The sequence below is a fragment of the Leopardus geoffroyi genome, chromosome B3, assembly GCF_018350155.1.
Source record: "Leopardus geoffroyi isolate Oge1 chromosome B3, O.geoffroyi_Oge1_pat1.0, whole genome shotgun sequence".
Taxonomy (NCBI): Eukaryota; Metazoa; Chordata; class Mammalia; order Carnivora; family Felidae; genus Leopardus; species Leopardus geoffroyi.
This window is the reverse complement of record NC_059337.1, coordinates 70,721,971-70,737,082: the sequence shown is the minus strand read 5'-3', so window position 1 is coordinate 70,737,082 and position 15,112 is coordinate 70,721,971. Positions and strand designations below refer to the sequence as shown.

Genomic DNA, 15,112 nt, shown 5'->3' with positions numbered 1-15,112 from the left:
AACATTTTGTTATTTTTAATGGCTGAAAAATATTCCATTATATGTAAACACACACACACCACTTCTTCAACTTTATCCATTCATCTATCCTTGGACACTTAGGTGGCTTTCATATCTTGGCTATTGTAAATAATGTTGCAGTGAACACAGGAATGCATATATCTCTTTGGAACTTTTAAGCTCTTTAAAATGTTCATACATACAATGTTCATATATATGGAGTAATTGATCATAAAATCTGACTATGTCCAAAGTCTATAAAATCAAAACACAGTATTTTTGCAGTAGCAAGCAAGGACACTGTCTGTTGAGAAATTTTTCCTAAGGCAGTTGTTTTTAGTCTGCTCTTTAACATTTATGTAAATATGTGAGACTATAGTCATGAGAAAAGACAGAAGTACCCAGGAGCATGCTTCTTCTGACTGAAAACATTATCTAAAATTAATGGAAGATTCATCCTGTTACTCAAATAATTCTATCATTATCCAATTCTCTCCTTTGGTTTGATGTTTCAGAATCAACATACAAGAGAATTGTTTTCTGACCATTAATTTAGTTAATATAAAATTTACCTCTTGCTTATGATTCTCTCTTCAGGATTCAAAAACATTTGAAAACTCAGCATGAGATCCGAATCTGGGGCATTCAAACACATAAATGACTCCCCAAAGGACAGAATCAACTCAGTAAGATATACTGTAGATGTCGTGTTTATTTAAAATCTGTGGGTAAAAAGTTATTAATTTTCTAATCCAATGCATATTAAATAGTAACACAATACCTTAATTTACACCATGAAATACTGAGCCATAAAATGCTGATTTTCCCATGTGAAAATTAACTTCTGTTATCGAATTTCACTGGCATACATTCACTTTTTCAATAAAAAGATTAAGCGTAATACACATTCACAAGAAGAATTATACTTTTTAAATCAATAGGATATTGAAATAGTGTTCTTTCCTCCGCTCAGGCTTTCAAAAACAGGAGAAAGATTCATAGGGCTATTTATACTCAGGCTAACTTGCTTGTGCTAAATGTCTCATGTCCTGAATGCCTCTGAACTGACAGCTCTTACCCTATTGGACTATGAGTGAGAAATTAAAATTCACTTTATATAAATATTTTAGACAAAACGAACTATAAGAGAAATATGGTTTAAAAAAAAGAAAAGAAAATTACTAAGTGCATTCCAAAGCGCATTTGTGGGGTTGAATGTGTATTTATGTGTATGTGTGTATAAATAGAGTTCGTTATTGTTATATTACATGTTTATGCTAATATTATATTATAGTGCAGTTATAAGTTATATATAATATAAAATTAATTACGTAATGAAATTATAATAATTAATATATAAATCCTATATTGTAAGGTAGTAATATTATAAAGTTATATTAGAATATAAAATTTTATTTAAATATGAAATTACATAGAATATAATGATATATATGATTTTTGTTGAAATCAACCATTTCTCTGCAATATAATACAAATCATATCAATAAACCATAAGAATGTATGATTCATAGAGCATTTTATTCTTGGGTTAGTTTCCTTATGCTGAATGTCTCATGTCTTGAATACCTCTGAACTGAAAGCTCTTGCTGTATTGGACTACAATTAGGAAAGTAAAATTCATTTTTATATAAATATTTTAGACAAAGTAAACTAGTAAAAGAAATCTGATTTAACAAAGAGAGAAAGAAAATTGCCAAGTGTTTTACAAAACAGATGTGTGGGGGTGAATGTGTATGTACATGTATGTGTATATAGATTTATATTATATTATATAGTTATATTATGATCATACTAATGTTATAATATAATTACATTATAGTTATATATTATGTTTATAATATAAAGTTATATAATAAAATTATATAATCAATGTACTATATAAATCTTATAAATATGTGATATTTGAAAGTGATATTATAAAATCTTATTAGCAATATACAATTATATAGAATAAAATTATACATATGATTTTGTTGAATTCAACAACTATTTCTCTGTAATATAATACAATACAAATTCTATCAATTAACCATCCGATTGAAATATTTGAGCGGAATCATATTAAAGAAATGCTTTTCCCTGAATGAGTAAGAACATGTAGCTCTATGGAAAGCTGGAATTCAGTGCGAAGTCACATGTTGGTTCACAGCTTCTTCATAGCTGTTTTCATCTCTTTATTTCTCAATGTGTAGATAAGGGGGTTCAAGAGTGGAGTAAAAATGGTGTAAAACACAGACAGGAGCTTGTCCACAAAGAACCAACTGAAAGGCCACACACAAATGAAAATGCAGGGCCCAAAGAATAGAGAGCATGATTACCATGATATATGCAGAGCAAGTAGAGAGTGCTTTGGATACCCCACCAGCAGCATGTTGTTGGACAGTGATGATGATAACAGTGTAGGAGACCAAGAGGAGCACAAAACAGCTCATAGAGAGCAACCCACTGTCTGAGATCATGAGTATACCCAAGACATAAGTGTCCATGCAGGCAAGCTTGATCACAAGAGGAAGGTCACAAAAGAAGCTGTCCACGGTAAACTCACAGTAAGGGCTACTTGGCTGATGGAGTGCACAAATCCAATGATCCATGAAATGAACACCAGATCCATGTAGGTCTGCCAGCTCATCATAGTCATGTAATACAAAGGAATGCATATAGCCACATATCTGTCATAGGCCATGGAAACCAGAAGCACCATCTCAGCCCCACCAATAAAGTGCAAGAAGAAGATCTGAGCCATACATCCTCCAAAGGAGTTGAGCTTTCGATCACTGAGAAAATCCCTGATCATCTTGGGGGTGGCAAATGAGGCTAGCCATATGTCCAAGAAGGATAGATTTCCCAGCAGGAAGTACATAGGGGAAGAGTGCAAGTGGGGGTCAGAAATTACAGTGACCACAATAATGAGGTTACCCAACACAGTGACCACATAGATCCCAGAGAAAAATATAAAGAAAAAATGTTGGAGATGCTGTGAAGTGCAGAGTCCATACAACACAAATTCTGACACCAAGGAATAATTCTGCAGTTCCATTATCTCAAGTTTCAGATTTTGTTCTGAATCTATATAAAGAAAAGAGATGGATATGAAAGGACCTGTCAACTATCAGGCACATGAAAGTTATCAACTAAATTTTATCAGAATATAATTTTAATTTGTAAGACATAAAATAGAATACAGAGAAGATTAAAACCAAGCCCAACAGCAGAATTTGCTTTTCTCCCATGTTAAGCCTACTTGGAATCTTCCTTTTTTTTTTTTTTAAGCCACTTTGTTAACATAAAAATGTACCTACCTACCAAAATTCACCCATTTCAAGTATAAAACAATGACTTTGAAACAAATTATGGAGTTATGCAGCTATCCCCACAATGCTTGTTTTGAAATCTTGACAATCCACATTCTTACTAGGACTTCTGGAAGTAGTTGGACTATCTTCTCCTTTGTATTCGTTTGCTCATTCACAAGCTCACACATTCAGACCATATCTATGTAACACTGACAGTTTCCCATTCTCACTTAATTCAGTTATTAAAACAATCAGTATAAAGGGAAATAAATCAATTAACCTAAGGTTCATACAGTTCCCCTGATCCCACATTTCATTACTGTCCTTGTCATCTCTTTTAATCCATTGGGTTTGGGATTAAAAAGCCAATGATCTAATTCATTTGTGGATTTATTATGTATAAACTGAGTACTTATGACAGGATTTTAGAATGACTTCAATGAAACATATTTTTCAAGACTTTTCAACAAGGATCAGAGCATAAAACTTATACAATAATTTTTTTTGTGGGTAGCTTTCACAAGCTACACAATATACATGAATGACTGATAAGTTCAGCATTTGATTAAGAATAATGGTAGAATGTAGCAGGGACAATCGGTACATAAAAAAGGAGGTTGTCAATTCTAACCCAGGGGTCAACTTTGGGCAAAACCTTACTTGAGGACAAATAATACCTCCTCCACTACTTTGTAGTACTTTGTATGAAATATTTAACATTAAGTATAGATTAGATTAGTGTGAGATTGTTGGGGAATTGAGACAATGAAGGATTTTTACACAGAGGAACTTTCATTGAGATAACACATCACTCAAATAATATTATTTAAGTAATTTTCTCTCAACATTATATGGTTCCAATATTTAGTTTAGGGGTTTTGCTAAGAATAAATGTAGCACTTGCATTCGTCACATAATGAGATATTTTATTTATTAAATCATTTGTTCAGAAAACATTTAATTCCTACTGTGTGACAAATTTTACTAGGCATTGTGATTGGTGTTTTAGTTTTGGGTAATCTCAAAAAATTTTAAGATTTTAGTTTGGGATAATTTCTATTGGACATCTTTTCTCTACCACATTGTATATCTGTGCCAACTTTTCTCTGAAGGCACATATTCAGGGAGTAAATCCAATTTTTTAATAATTAAAATGAACTTTAAAGCCCAAGGGAAATGGCAAGTGGACTGCCTTAGTGGATGCTGAGCTCCCATTGCAATGGTGAATTCCTTTTTTATAGTATCTTAGGGTTGGAATGCCCCCCAGATTTTACCTCGACCAACACCACAGCCTTCCCATTACCCTTTGTTTGAAGGCACCAAGACCAGGGTTTTAAATGTGAGATTTGTAGAACACCTCTGCTACTGATTTGCTGTGTGGTCTTTGGAAATTGTTCAACCTCTTTGTCTCATCTTCAGTGTGCCAGATGGTAGTTTAGGCACTGGGGACACAGGTGAGGTCCTGGGGACCAGTACCTGGTCGACGATCAGTGTTGTAACTACTTGGGGGCACCTTCTGGCATAGTTGAGAACACAGAGGGGTTGAGAAGATGACCAGTGGAGACTGAGCACTCAGAGGAGATGACAGTTTGCAGGGCTCACTGCAGCTACTGGGGTGGATGGTCAGAGAGGCATCCTCCTCTGGGGAAGTGGAAGCGGTTGCCAGAGGAGGCCTCCAGCCTTGGTGCTCTTCTCTGTTCTGGACCTCCTTCACATGCCACCATTGCCCTCCTCTAGGCAGAACCATGAGACTTCCCATGAAGGGCTTATCCAAAAGGGTATGCCCCAGGATCCCCAAGGAGATATCTTAAAAATCTCTTCAGGGGATGGCTGGTGGCTGAAATGGCACTGGGACCTGTGTTGCATGGAGCAGTGGAGGAGTGTTGAGCTTCAGTGTCAGGTCCATCCACATAGGCTTCACTTTCCACCACTGTCCCTCACAGGGACTCTCTAAGCACCACTGGGTGGGTGAGAGAAATGGTTTAGTAGCTGTGAATGTGTATATTTAATTTCACTAAATAATGCCAAATTTCTCTGCACCTTGATTTTTTTTTTTAATTTTTTTTTTCAACGTTTATTTATTTTTTTGGGGACAGAGAGAGACAGAGCATGAATGGGGGAGGGGCAGAGAGAGAGGGAGACACAGAATCGGAAACAGGCTCCAGGCTCTGAGCCATCAGCCCAGAGCCTGACGCGGAGCTCGAACTCACAGACCGCGAGATCGTGACCTGGCTGAAGTCGGACGCTTAACCGACTGCGTCACCCAGGCGCCCCATCTGCACCTTGATTAACCCTCTTACTATACTGCACGAGAAGCCCTTTAAATCCACGTTCTTGTCACCACTTTGCATCATCCAACATTCTATTTTTATATTAAGTTGATGGTGTAAATTTGTATTTTACCTTTAATTTTTTCTCATACAAAATGACAGTGTTGTTTGTTGTATTAATTTCATAGGGCTACCATGCCAATTACCACAAACATTATGGTTTAAAACAACAGAAATTTATTCTTTCACATTTTTCAAGAAATGTTTCTTGGTTTTGGCTGCATAAATCTAATCTCTGTCTACCTGCATCTTCATATGGCTTTTTCTCTGTGTATCTGTATGTCCTTTTCTGTCTCTTATGGGCACTCTCACTGAATTTAGGGACCACCCTCATCCAGTCTGATCTCATGAAGATCCTGATCTTAATTTCATCTGCAAATACCCTCTTTACAAGTAAGGTCACATTCTGAAGTTCCAGGTGGACATTAATTTAGGAGGACATTATTCTACACACAACAAGGCTGGACACTTGGTTCCAGGGCCTGTTTTGAAACAGAGCTATCATTTTATTAATTGCACTATTAATTTAGCTCCATGTTCTGTTTTGTTCCCTACTTAATTATGGTTTATGCACCTCTTAACCTCATGCATGTTCAATCATTAAGTTTGCCTTTTTTTATCCCTATTCTCTGTTTATTCACTGATTGTAGAAACCAAGTAAGGACCAGTCAGTAACATTTGTCTTAACATATCTGATCATACCAGGTCCCAAATAGTGCCTCGTTGTCCAGAAGCATGCTTACTTCCAGGTTCTTTCAAGCACCTCTCTCCCCAAGTTCCCTGACCCCGTCAAGATTTCCAGAAAACTGTTACCCTTCTCCCATGTATAAAAGCTGTCCCTAGGCTCAACAGGGAAGGGCAGCTTTAAGAATAATCTCTTGCCTTTTCATTGGGCTGCCCTTCTGAAAATAAAGCTCTCTTTGCTTCAAAACTGGTATCTCAGACATTGGTTCACTGCTCATCAGGTACACAAACAAGTTTGGGTTTCTAACAAATTCAACGAGCCAGCCAGGAGGCTCTTGCCTGAGGAAGGCCAGCCCTGGCCAGAGGGGTGATATCATGGGAATTTCCTGCAGCTGCCTGGATCACCACTGAATCCAGGAAACTTCCCCTGGCTGCCCTCCAGACCTGCACTGACCTCTTCTCAAGGCCAAGCCTCAGCTAAAGCAAAGACACCTTCCATGGGCTCTGGGTAACTTTTGTTGTTGAAGCGTGGGTTTATGTGTGTGCAATCAGCAACTGCATTTCCTCTCATTTAGTTTTGGTTCTTTTTAGGAATATTTCCAAAGAATACCTTTCAAGAGAGGCCCTCACATTTTGCAACATGAAACATCCTTATAAACATCCTTAATTTCTTTTGTTGATGGATCATTTGCTTTTGTTTTTCTCCCACAGAACTCGTATTAGTCATCTTGTCTGTAATATCAGAAACACCAATTCAATCTTGAATATAGCACTTAGGGTTGCACTATGCAAAACTGGTTTTCTTTTACTTAAGCTTCTATCAACCAAAAGAAAATGGTATTCTGTTGCAATGTAGCTTGGCCACAATACAGGTGGAAATGTTCATTTATATAAGTATAAATACTGCCCCTGAAACAATTCAAAGTCCTTTAACCTCTCTGGGAATGACTGATCTAAATCATTCCCTATTCTTGAGACTGAAGGGAAAAAAAAGTTGCGAAGGAAGAAAAAAAAGACCTTTTAAAAGTACAAACAGCTAGTGAAACACCCTTGCTCAAAATCTAGTCCACAATTTCCATAAGATTATTTATCAAGGATAAATACAATCTTTATTGTAAAGTTTCTTGCTTATGTCTGTCTTTTATGGCATTAGTGAATGCTATTAGTCTTATGTCTGGATGCTTATGTCTGGATGCTATTAGTAAAACTATAAAAGAGCTCTGTTTAGTTGAAGATAAGAATGGGGCATCCTCACACACAAAGATAGAAACTAATTCAAAGATTTCTCAGGTTCACAGGATCTGGGATAATCTCTGATAAATTAAAGTTTGGGTTTGTTGGTTAAAATAGACATGCCTTTTGGAGTTATAGTTTTTATGAGAGCTCAAAGCCTGCTTGGAATTCTCTCTCACTTTCTGCCCCTCCCCTGCTCATGCTCTCTCTCTCTCTCAAAATAAATGAACTTAAAAAAAAAGAAATTCCTTATGACAAGATGTAACAAAGCAGATTTAAAAGAACCTATACGGTCTATCACTATTCTTGCTGTGCTTATGCAAATAATTAAGCCAAGTTTGTTAAAACTGGACTCATTAGTTTGAAGCAAATTAGTCTTCATTTGGCTGCAAATTAGTCTTCAATAAACAGAAGGGTAAATTTAGAGAGAAAAATTATATATCAATAACACACCTTTGTTAATGTTAAATTCTAATTATGATTAAGTGTTGTTGTATGTTTGCTGTTTGCCTATTCAACTGGGCTGGATCCTAGATTCTTCTGCTGTCTTCAAATATCTGTCTATGACTCTCCCAACTAAGGTTTTCTATTTTCACCCACTCTTTTAATTTGAAACAACTGAGAAATGAAGAATACCTTTTTCCCGAGGCCTATAAACTAAAGCTGGACAACTTGAAATAAGCTTCAGAGAAAATGCCACAATAGTCCATGCTGAGACAATCTTCATGCCTGTTGCCGTGTGGGCCACTCAGAAATCACCAGAAGCACTCAAACTGTAGGCCAGGAAAATCCGTCAGATAGACACTGCCTGCTCCCACTCCAACTGAGGATGCTTCAAGCCCAACAGCTAGAAATCCTCCCACTGGTGGCACTCAGGAGTCAGACACTGGGTTTACATACTGCTGTAACCATTAGCGTGTGTTTTTCTTTTGTTTCCATAAAAATGCCTTACTTGCAGCAGAAAAAAGCCAAGCAGTTTTAGATAAAGTACAGAAGAAGCCCATCATCTTCATCTACTAGATTCAAACAATCCTGCCAGGCCAAAAGCATCAGAGGCACCAGAGAAGGTGCTAATCTGCGACCCTGATCAAGATATAAATGCAGGAGGACATCACAGACTTCAAAATTACCCAGAATGTATGCTAGTAGGATTAAAAAATAGGGGTACCCAAACATAAGAATCTAAATAAGGTTCAACAAGTTAATCAGATGCCTCAAGAAGACCCCTCATTTTTCCTTGAATGAATTTATCAAGCATATTGTCAGTATGCTGACATCTACCCTGAAGCACCTGAAAATTTAAAAGTGATACATATGACTTTTATTAGCCAAAGTGCCCCAGATAGTCAAAGGAAATTACAAAAAACAGTGGTAGCTTTAGAGAGGGCTATTTGGGCATTGGTAGGGATTGCTTTTGAGGTTTCTAATAACTGGGATCAAGTCCAGAAAACGGAGAAGCAAACAAAGAGTAATGAGACAGCATGCTACTTTGCTAGCTGTGGCCATCTGAGGAAAGTCTCCCGAGAAACAGTCACGGTGAAAACCGAGGTCCAAGCCCTGTGCCCAGACACTGGAGAACGTCTTCAAAGGCAGATTTCCCTTTTCCACTCCCTTGGCTATTGCTCTTTGCCCCTCAGCAGCAGGAAGCAGCCAGAGTGGTCATTGTCCCTATTCTCCAAGATGGAAGAACTATAAAATAAGAGTGGGGATTTGAGGCAGGTGCTTGGTTCCTTGACCTGTTTTGAAGGCCTAAGGGGAACTATAGTTCTATCAGTTGCATTATTAACTTAGGTCCACGTTCTGTTTGTTCTCTACTTAATTATGGTTTTTGAACCTCTTAACCTCATGCATGATCAATCGTTAACTTTTCCCCTTTTACCACTACTCCCTGTTTACCAAGTGATTGTAGAAACCTAATTGGGCCTGGACAGTAACATTTGTCTTGATGTATCTGATCATACCACGTCCTAAATAGCACCTCATTCTCCAGAAGAATGCTTTCCTCCAGATTCTTTCAAGCCCCTCCCCCCACACCCTTTAGCCACAAGAATGTTTCAAGAAACTCATTACCCTCCTCTTATGCATATAAGCTGTCCCTAGAGTCAACGGGGCAAGGCAGCTTTGGGAATGATCTTCTGCCTTCTCTTTGGGCTGCCTTCTCATAACAAAGTTTTCTTTGCTTCAAAACGAGTGTCTCAGAATTTGGCTTACTGGACATTGGGTGCATGGACAAGTTTGACTTTCTAAGGGCAGAAATGTAAATCATTTCACTTTTTTCAATCAACACTAATAGTAAATTTTATCCTCTTTATTATATGTAGTCATTTTCAAAACCCAATACCTGTGAGCAATGGAGTCTTACAGTTGAAAGTTTCTACATTACTTTTCTTAGACTTGAGTGTATGAGAGCAGCAAATTAGCTGTTGTATTATTTGTTCATGGAGTTAGCTTCCCAGACCTCTGTTATATTTTAAACAACTTCTAGATTTGGGGAAGGAGGTAATTTACAAAAGTGTTTCCAGAAAATGGTTAACGCTATTAGAGGTATCAGAGAATTGTAAAGAGGTACACAGCTTCTAAAAACAGACTTGAGTCAGAATCTTTTCCTTTCCCTTCTAGCTGTGGAAATTTAGGTAACTTATAAAGCCTTCTGCCCCAGTTCCCTCATATATAAAATGGGGATGAAAACAGCACCTAGTTCATAAGACTGATACTCAAAGACTTCACTCTACAGCCTAATCATTTACTGAATTTCTAATCAGATTCTCTTAATTTTTCAAATTCTCTTATTTTTAATTTCTTTAACATTTATTTATTTTTGAGAGACACAGACATAGACACAGTGCTAACAGGGGAGGGCAGAGAGAGAGAGAGAGAGACAGACAGACAGACAGACAGAATCCAAAGCAGGCTCCAGGCTCTGAGCTGTCAGCACAGAGCCTGACGCAGGGCTCGAACTCACAAACTGCAAGACCATGACCTGAGCTGAAGTCGGATGCTCACCTGACTGAACCACCAAGGCACCCCTCAAATTCTGTATTTTAGATACAGACTGAAGAATTGCTTTTGTTGTCTCTCTTTAAATCTGAGTTAGTTCACATAGAGTGTAATAATGGCTTCAGGAGAATGTAGTGATTCATCACTTACATGTAATATCCAGTGCTCATGCCAACAAGTGCCCTCCTTAATGCCCTCCATCACCCATTTATCCAATCTCCTCACCCAACACCTCTCCAAAAACCCTCAGTCTGTTCTCTGTATTTAAGAGTCTCTTATGGTTTGCCTCCCTCACTGTTTTCATCTTATTTTTCCTTCCCTTTCCCTACGTTCTTCTGTTTTCAATTCCACATATAAGTGCAATCATATGATATTTGTCTTTCTCTGAATGACTTATTTTGCTTAGCATAACACACTTTAGTTCCATCTACATTGTTGCAAATGGCAATATTTCATTCTTTTTGATCACGAAGTAATATTCCATTGTATATATACCACATCTTTTTTTTTTTACATTTTTTTAAATGTTTACTTATTTTTGAGAGAGAGAGAGAGAGAGAGAGACAGAGCACAAGCAGAGAAGGGGCAGAGAGAGAGAGGGAGACACAGAATCCGAAGTAGACTCCAGGCTCCAAGCTGTCAGCACAGAGCCCGAAGTGGGGATCGAACTCACAAGCTGTGAGATCATGACCTGAGATGCAGTCAGACGCTCTACTGACAGAGCCACTTAGGTGCCCCTATATACCACATCTTCCATATCCATTCATCAGTCGATGGACATTTGGGCTCTTTCCATAATTTGGCTGTTGATAGTGCTGCTATAAACACTGGGGTGCATGTACCCCTTTCAATCAGCATTTTTGTAATGTTTGCATAAATACCTAGTAGTGCAATTGCTGGGTCATAGGGTAGCTCCATTTTTAATTTTTTAAGGAAACTCCATCTTCCAAAGTGGCTGCACCAGTTTGCATTCCTACCAGCAGTGCAAAACTGTTCCCCTTTTTCCACATCCTCACCAACATCTGTTGTTTTCTGAGTTGTTAACTGTAGCCATTCTGACAGTTGTGAGATGGTATCTCGTGGTTTTGATTTGTATTTCCCGGGTGATGAGTGATGTTGAACATCCTTTCGTGTATCAGCCATTTGGATGTCTTCTTTAGAAAAGTGTTTCTTCATGTCTTTTGCCCATTTCTTCACAGGATTATTTTTTCTGGGTGTTGAGTTTGATAAGTTCTTTAAGATTATGGATACTAACTTTTCCAATATGTCATTTGCAAATAACTTCTCCCATTCTGTCGGTTGTCTTTTAATTTTGCTGATTGTTTCCTTCATTGTGCAAAGCTTTTTATAATGATGAGGTCCCAATAGTTCATTTTTGCTTTTGTTTTCCTTGCCTCAGGAGACATGTCTAGTAAGAAGTTGCTGCGGCTGAGGTCAAAGAGGTTGTTGCCTGTTCTCTCCTCTAGGATTTTGATGATTCCTTGTCTCACATTTAGGTCTTTCACCTATTTTGAAATTATTTTTGTGTATGGTATAAAATACTGGTCCCGTTTCATTTTTAATGTTGCTGTCCAGTTTTCCCAACACCATTTGCTGAGTGTGACTGTCTTTTTTCCATTGGATATTCTTTCTGCTTTGTCGAAGATTAGCTGGCCATACATTTGTGGGTCCATTTCTTGGTTCTCTATTCTGTTCCACTGACCTATGTGTCTGTTTTGTGGCAGTACCATACTGTCCTGATGATTATGCTTTGTAATACAGCTTGAAGCCCGGAATTGTGATATCTCTGGCTTTGGTTTTCTTTTTCAACAATACTTTAATTATTTAGGGTATATTCTGTTGCCATACAAATTTTAGAATTGTTTACTGTGGCTCTGTGAAGAAAGCTGGTGTTATTTTGATAAGGATTGCATTGAATGCATAGATTTCCTTGAGTAGTATCAACATTTTAACAATATTTGTTCTTCCTATCCAGGAGCATAGGATGCTTTTCCATTTTTTTGTGTGTCTTCTTCAATTCCATTCATAAGCTTTCTATAGTTTCCAGCATACAGATATTTTACCTCTTTGTTTAGGTTTATTTATCTTATGGTTTTCAGTGCAATTGTCAGTGGGACTGTTTTCTTAATTCTCTTTCTGCTGCTTCATTATTGGTATATAGAAATGCAACCAATTTCTGTACGTTGATTTTATATCCTGCGACTTTGCTGAATTCATGTATCAGTTCTATCAGTTTTTTGGTGCAATCTTTCACTTTTTCCATGTAGTGTATCATGTTGTCTGTGAAGAATGGAAACTTTGACTTCTTCCTTGCCGATGTGGATACATTTTCTTTTCTTTCTTTCTTTTTTTTTTTTTTTTTTTTTTTTGTCTGACTGCTGAAGCTAAGACTTCAACACTATGTTGAACAACAGTGGTGAAAGTGGCTGATCTCTCTTTAGTAGCCTCAAACAAGTCCTACTTTCCATAGAGACATCAACCTATCTGACCAATTATGCTCAAAGTAAAATCATTTGTGAGAGCAACTCTGAGCAAAGGGTTCCAATCTTGCAAACTGAAATGATGATTGGTAGTATATATTTTTAGTTCCTCCTGAAATTTGGAACCATCCATACTCTTAGGGAAGTTAAAGATTTAGCTTTATAAATCTATGGTAAGCAATAGATTTAAAGATCATGAACAATGATTTTGACATATAGATAATTTCTTGGTACTAGTCTGCCTTGCCATTTTCAGAATTCTCTAATTCCTCATAGTGACTCAATGTGTTGTGATATCTCCTGGAATTCTGGACTTAGCTGAAGGGTACTAGCAGATAGGAAGCCCTTAAAGTAACATTACAATCTTACTGTGAAAATGGCTATTTTTGGTAATGATGAGATGGTAATCAGCCTGACTGCCTCTTTGAAAGTTATAGGCTGCATATAGATTGCCTACTGGGGGACTGGAAAGACTCCAGACCAAACTTATAAATCCTCCTTCCCAATTCTTGGTTTTTGTTAAAGCTAAGAGGAAAAAGACAGGTGATGGAGCCACTAGGTGGCAGGCAAGCTTCTTGTAAACTTTATTGATCAGAGTTGTTTAATCCCCTACTTTAGATTCACTTCCTTAAATTTCTTCTACAACTAAAAAATATTTACCTCTACCCATTCGAAATGTTGACAAGAGCTCCACTGAAATTAGTAAATTTTTCCATGTCAAATAAGCCAAGTTCAATTGGTAGTCTTTATTATCCCAAATATGAGTCATTTTTATAAAAATATGCAAAATATTCACAATATTGTGTAAGACACTAAAATTCATAATTCTCCTCACTAGAGTAGAGATGTATCAGAAATTTTATGGCATCTATATATTTTGTTCTGGCATTCAGGAAAAATTTCAGAAAAAGTATTAAGTCCTAGACATGTCATAAGCTAAAATATGAAATAAGATTTTGAAAAAATAGGAAAACATAAGACTATCATGGTTGAAACATTTCATACTAAGCCCAAGAAAATCGACTCAACTTTCAATGATTTAGTGTTCAGGTTAGTGGCTAATTTCAAGTAAACATACATACAATTATAACTTTCCTTCATTACAGAAATAGCAAGAAAAAATACAATTAAAATGACCTCATAAATATAAATAAAAGGAAATAATTCATAACTTTAATAGTTTCAGTATATAATAAGGAAAGCTATATAATGTTACTGGGGGATACAAATGAAGGTCTTAATAGGTGCAGAAATAAACTCTGTTCTAGGATTAAAAAGACCAATGTTGCCAAAAAAACAAAAAAACAAAAAAAAAAACACACAAGAATCCAGGGCCAGATGGTTTCCCAGGGGAATCCTACCAAACATTTAAGGAAGAGTTAACACCTATTCTCTTGAAACTGTTCCAAAAAAATAGAAATGGAAGGAAAACCTGCAAACTCTTTCTATGAAGCCAACATTACCTTGATTCGAAAACCAGACAGAGACCCCACTAAAAAGGAGAACTATAGACCAATTTCCCTGATGAACATGGATGCAAAAATCCTCAACAAGATATTAGCCAACCAGATCCAACAATACATTAAAAAAATTATTCACCACGACCAAGTGGGATTTATACCTGGGATGCAGGGCTGGTTCAATATCCGCAAAACAATTAATGTGATTCATCACATCAATAAAAGAAAGGACAAGAACCATATGATCCTCTCAATAGATGCAGAGAAAGCATTTGACAAAATACAGCATCCTTTCTTGATAAAAACCCTCTAGAAAGCAGGGATAGAAGGAGCATACCTCGAGATCATAAAAGCCATATATGAACGACCCAACACTAATATCATCCTCAATGGGGAAAAACTGAGAGTTTTCTCCCTAAGGTCAGGAACAAGACAGGGATGTCCACTCTTGCCACTGTTACTCAACATAGTGTTGGAAGTCTTAGCCTCTGCAATCAGACAACACAAAGAAATAAAAGGCATCCAAATCTGTCAGGAGGAGGTCAAACTTTCACTCTTCACAGATGACATGATACTCTATATGGAAACCCCAAAAGATTCCACCAAAACACTGC

General features: G+C 37.0%; 1 pseudogene; it reads right to left on the bottom strand.

Annotated features, from left to right (window-relative positions):
- Positions 1–2,164: 2,164 nt before the first annotated feature.
- Positions 2,165–3,058, bottom strand: LOC123582211 (annotated as a pseudogene).
- Between the last annotated feature and the right edge of the window lie 12,054 nt (positions 3,059–15,112).